The sequence below is a fragment of the Phodopus roborovskii genome, unplaced genomic scaffold (assembly GCF_943737965.1).
Source record: "Phodopus roborovskii unplaced genomic scaffold, PHOROB, whole genome shotgun sequence".
NCBI lineage: Eukaryota > Metazoa > Chordata > Mammalia > Rodentia > Cricetidae > Phodopus > Phodopus roborovskii.
In genome coordinates this window covers 34,328,715-34,334,714 of record NW_026126469.1, presented here as the reverse complement: position 1 = coordinate 34,334,714, position 6,000 = coordinate 34,328,715, and positions in this window count along the sequence as shown.

Sequence of the window (6,000 nt, the reverse complement as noted above, 5' to 3'; positions counted from 1 at the left end):
CATATTATAAAGAAAGAATTGGAAGGTCATTGGGCTTAGATGGCTCTGGCACCTTGGGTTCTTCCTTAGGTATATGGAAGCTTGATTCAATGAAGAGTGTGTAGAGGAGCTACGTCTTAATTAAGTAGAGGCTGACTGCTGATCTCTACCTATGGACTTTCCATTCAATCCATCCATTGTTTTCTCTGTCTTGTTTTCTAAAACACCTCATAAATGTTTCTCCATTTCACTTTCTGGGGTGAAGCACTTGCAGTATAGTGTTGTCCAACTCATGAAGTGATGAATGCCTAAAAAGAATCAAGATGCCAATTTGCCTATGCTTCCCTTTGAACAGTGTTAAGCTCCAAAATATGATCTTTTACAAGCTGATTGCAGAATAAATACAGGCAATAATACTTTTCTTTTTAAGATAAATCAGGTCAGAGAATGTCTTTGCTGACCTTTGTATGCTTTCTCTCTGCTGGATCTGTATTGGAGGTCTCCTCTGATTCTTCCATTCCCCATATGCTCTAGCTCCAGTGGATAATCAGTCTTTTAATTTAAAAGTTGTATTATAACAGGTTACACAGGACCATGTCCATGCAAGTCTATACTGACGTTTGAGGATATGTCCTGCTACTTTTCCCCTCTTTATCTTAATCAGACAGGTAAGCTCTTTCATTTGGTCCTAACTTTGAGATTATTTCATGGCTTAGAGTTTTTATCCATCATTGTGAGTAGATTTTCATTCTTCTGTGCTGTTTGGTTCCTTTTAGGAATCCTATCTGAAGATAACCCAGGTCATGCTGTGTTCTTGGCAGATAAGACACTGGAAGAAGATTGGCTATTTAAATTCTTAGAAACATTGTAAAGAGGAAGATATTTGAACAGTATCGACTGGTACTCATGTAGAACATGATGTTCTATTATTGTAGTACTGAAATTCTATGATTCAACTTCCCTTGTTCAGGAAAAAAGATTTCATTCATCTGTGGAAATCTTACCTCACTCATAGACTGAGGGGGAATCTGTTTCTCAGTTAATTCAAGGCAGGAGATGCTGGCTGCTTAGAACCAACATGGTAGAGCTGGATCCTTAAAGAATATCCTCACTCTGCTTTTCATCTGGTCAATAGAGACCAAGTGAAGGCTTTCATGGGAAAATACCTCAAAGATCTGAAAGACAACATAGTGCCTGTGTTTCTAGAATACTAAGGTTGAAATCAAAGTCAGACTTACTTTTATTCCTTAGAAATTATTTTCTTCTTTATTTGGACTGAGAAATCACAGATAAGCCAATTTATAGAATATTATTAAATACCAAATGAATTTATTCTTAATAACAGTAATAAGCATAACTTATTAAAGAATATAGGGCAGATTTCTAGAAATTAATTAAAAGCAAGAAAAAATAATATTTTTAAACACATGATATCATATACTTGACAATGTTCAATAGTTATTTCTGATTGCATTAGATAGGTATATCAATTTTTATTCAGCCTTCCATTATTGGTGGTTATTTCTACTTGTGCATATTTTCAGCTGCTATAACAATGCAGAAAAGGAGTAATAGTGATGGCTATTTAGTTTTAGGGTGTCCAGTGCAACTTTGGTGCTGACTACCCAGAATCTAGGCAACTTCACTTTAGTCTTTTCAATTAGGATGTGAGCTACATATATGAAGATTCCTAGACAGCTGACTACAAGCTGTGCTCCCATTTCCTTCTCAAGTAATCAGTTCTGAGTTGGGACTCAGAACACAGGAAAATACTGCACTTAAATGTGTTTCTTTACAGCAAAGATACAGAACAGAGTAAACAGCACATGAGATGAGGTCTGAGAATAAGCAGATATGATGTCCCATATTTCTGGGATAATATTTGCTTAACTTTTTTGAGGAAGTAAGTAGGGTGCCACTAACTACCAGAGTTAATTTCAGGTATCCAGGGGATAGATTCACCTATTAGAAATTTTTGCTCTGCTCTTATAAATAGGTCTGCTTGACTAAATCACTGATTGATTACATGATTGATATCTATCTTCAGCCTCCTCCATCTTCTCGTTAGGGATTGAGAGTTTGGGTTTCTGTCACTCAATTTTAACACTTCAGCAGCAATCATCTGTTTTTCTGGCTTCATATCCTGAAGCAACCTAGAAAGGCAGTGCAAATCATCTCAGTGTTATATCAGAAAGGTCTGGTACAAGGGGCCATGAGATAAGAGAATTCTACTACCAGGCATTTCCTGGGATTTGGAGATTCCTTCAGACTTCTATGCTGAAAGCAGAGACAAACAACAGACAAATTCTTTATTTATATAATGTTACGTTATCTAGGAATAGCATGGTCTGTTCTACTTAAAACAAACAGTTGCAAAGTGAGTGTAAAATTTCATTTTCTGATAATCAATAACCCCTGTATATTCCATTTGTTCTTCTTCTTTGCCGTTAGTTGCTGCCCTTAATCTCTAGAATTTAGGCATTTTAGTAGAGTTTGGTAGTATCACATAAGAATTTAGTTTGACCAATGGGATAGGAGGGAGGTGGGGAGCATGGGAGGGAGGAAGGGAAGGAGAGGGAAATAGAATTGATGTGTATAATAAGAAAAAAATAATAATAAAAAGAATTTAGTTTGAATTTCCACAATGATTAATGGTCTCTGAAATCTGGGGTTTTTGTTCATTTACCCTTTCTTATGTAAGAGATATATTGAAATATAATTCCTACACCATAAACTTTATTCAGTTAATGTGTTCAATCTTATGATTGTGAAAGCAAAGTTGTTCAAAGCACTTCTACTGTGATAGACTGAACCTTGCCCCTCAAGATTTACATGTTGTTGTACTAGTCCCCAGTACATCTGAATGTAGCACTAATTAGAGACAGTCTTTACAAAGATAATCAAATTTAAGTTAACCCTAATCCAAAGTGGTTATTGTCATGTATGAGGGAAATCTGGATATAGAGAAACTAAAGGAGTAAATACATGGTCCTCTAAATGCTGAGGATGGAGGTATAGAACAGAATTTATCTCACACCCCCCCAAAACAGAGACAACTTTACTGACACTTTGATCTCAAAGTTCCAGCCTTCACAGCAGGGGTACAATAGATTTATATTGCTAAAATCATTCAGTGTGCGGTATGCTCTTATAGAGGGCCTGGCAAAGCAGTAAACCCACAGTCAATTTCATGACCTTTAAAATCCTCCCCAAAGAACTATATACAATTAGGAGTCTGTCCACATTTCCCTCGAGATGTCCTTACCCAGAGCATAAACAACCACTTTCTAATTGCAGTATAGATCTTCCCACTCTCAACGGTTCTATATTTAGTTTTTGAGCAAATGCCCAAGTGTTCCAGAGTCTGCACCCTTTCATATTCCCACAAGCTGTGTGCGAAGCTGTCAGTTTCTCCACATTCTCACCAATACTTGTTAATGGTTTCTGCTTGTTGACAACTTAGTAGGTGTGAAGCTATATCTTAATGTGGCTTGCATTTCCTCAGTGGTTAATGATGTTGTGAAATTTTTCATATGAGTGTTTCTTATACTCTCTTTGAAGAAATGTTGACTGTGTATTCAATTAGTTTAAACCAGTGGTTCTCAACATTACTAATGCTGCAACCCTTTAACACATCTCCTCATGTTGTGGTGACCCTCAACCATAAAATTATCTTCATTGCTACTTTATAACTGTAATTTGCTATTGCTAATAATCATAATATAAAGTTCTGTGATATGTTTTCTAATAGTCACAAAACTAGCTGATCCCTACAGGGTTGGAGAGAGAAAATGAGAGGGGAGTCATTATCTTTTAAATGAGTCCCTGGAAATGATTTATTGAAAATTGCTGATGTCTTTTGCACCTTGTTAATGTGCAGTATTTTTTAGATTCCTTCTGAGTTAATTTATTAATTTTCCTCAAAATTCCATAGAACACATTTTATAATTATATATTTATATTTATACTATTTCTTTCTTAAATACCCTACATTATTCAAGAAAACCCATATTTTCTTTGTACTCAAATTTCAGGGACTACGCAGAGCATCTATTTTTCACACAGTAAGTTTTGGTAGCTGGTGTCTTCCAAGATATTTGCCTATTTTACATTTGTTATATAGCACTTATTGGTATGAAATTATTCTTGCCTGGCCTCAGGTAAATTGATTTTTGAAAATATATGAAAGTGCTATATTTGTTAAGGAAGATTAATACAAGAAGAAGAAGAAGAAGAAGAAGAAGAAGAAGAAGAAGAAGAAGAAGCAGAAGCAGAAGCAGCAGCAGCAGCAGCAGCAGCAGCAGCAGCAGAAGAAGAAGAAGAAGAAGAAGAAGAAGAAGAAGAAGAAGAAGAAGAAGAAGAAGAGACTCATCAAATCAGTTCATGTATACAACTGGTATTTTATGAATTGAAACAGAGGGTAATACTTAGAATCCTAAGAGATTCAGTACTTTCCCAACAGTTAAAAAGGAGAAGATACAAGTGGATGCCGCATGGCAGAACATTGGACACCATCTTCAGGGATATTAATGAAGAAAACGAACAGTAGGTGTTCCTAAGGCAAGAAATATAAACTGTATCCTGGTGGAAAGAATATCATGTGATTTCTACAAAAATAATAAGATGTGTGGATTTTAAAATGTGGTGAGTAAACATGCTGCTAAAGCACAGAAACATAAAAGTTTAATTGAGGTTTACACACAAGAAACTAATAATGAAAAATAAAAGGCAGAAAGACCCTCAAATTACAATACCACCAGGTAGGTGTGTGGTCTGTGTCTTCGGTGAAAGTTTTTCAGGAGAAGGCAGGAAAGCATGTCCTCAGTGCCAGCATCTGAGATCACCATATGTAGGATGGTGGGCTTATGTGTCTCTTCCAGTTGATATTTTCTTTGTACTCAAATTTCAAGGGCTACACAGTGCATGCATTTTTCACATTGTAAGTTTTGGTAGCTGGTATCTTCTAAGTTATTTGTTTATTTAGCACATGCTGTAGAATTTATTGGTGTAAAGTAACTCTTGACTGGCCTAATGCCTGGGTAGACTTCTAACAGATATTGCTACCTTGGGCTTCATTGATGTTCTTGGAAGACTGCTTTGAACATAGAGCTGTCTATGTGTAGCTGTTATCTTTATTTTTAAATTAATTTTTATTTAAATTAGCAACAATCTTATTTTACATACCAACCCCAATTCCCTCTCCCTCCTGTCCTCCCATTCCCCCCACAAACCTCTAAGTCCCACCTCCCATCCATTCCTCAGGGAGGGTGAGGCTTCCCATGGGGAATCATCAAAGGCTGTCACATCATTTGGGGCAAGACCTAGGTCCTCCCCTTTGGATCTAGGCTGAGTATCCCTCTATAGAGAATGGGTTCCCAAAGCCCATTCGTGCACTAGGGATAAATACTGATTCCACTGCCAGAGGCCCCACAGACTTCCCAAGCACCCCCCAAAGTGACCCACATTCAGGGGGCCTGGTTCGGCCTCACATTGGTTCCCAAGCTGTCAGTCTGGGATCCATGAGCTCCCACTTGCTCAGGTCAGCTGTTTAAGTGGAGGACAGCAAGTAAAGAGATACCTTAATAGAAAGAGCCATTATGGGCTTAATGAGAAATCTGGCACTAGGGAAATTTCCAAGAATCCACAAGGATGACCCCACCTAAGAATCTAAGCAATAGTGGAGAGGCTACCTTAAATACCCTTTCCCTATAATGAGATTGATGCCTGCCTTAAATATCATCATATAGTCTTCATCTAGTAGCTGATGGAAGCAGAAGCAGAGAATCATAGCTAAGCACTGAGCCGAACTCCTAGAATCCAGTTGTAGAGAGGGAGGAGTGATGAGCAAAGGGGTCAAGATCATCTCTTTAGAACATTCTACCAGGTGCTGCCCTTCCAGCCCTATAACATCCCTCAAACTTGGGTTTCTCTTCCCTTTGTTATTACATTGATCCTTGTTCACCAAAAGTTATGCAGGTTCTCATCTTTCTCCTGTCTCTCATGAATTTTCCCCCTTGTTTG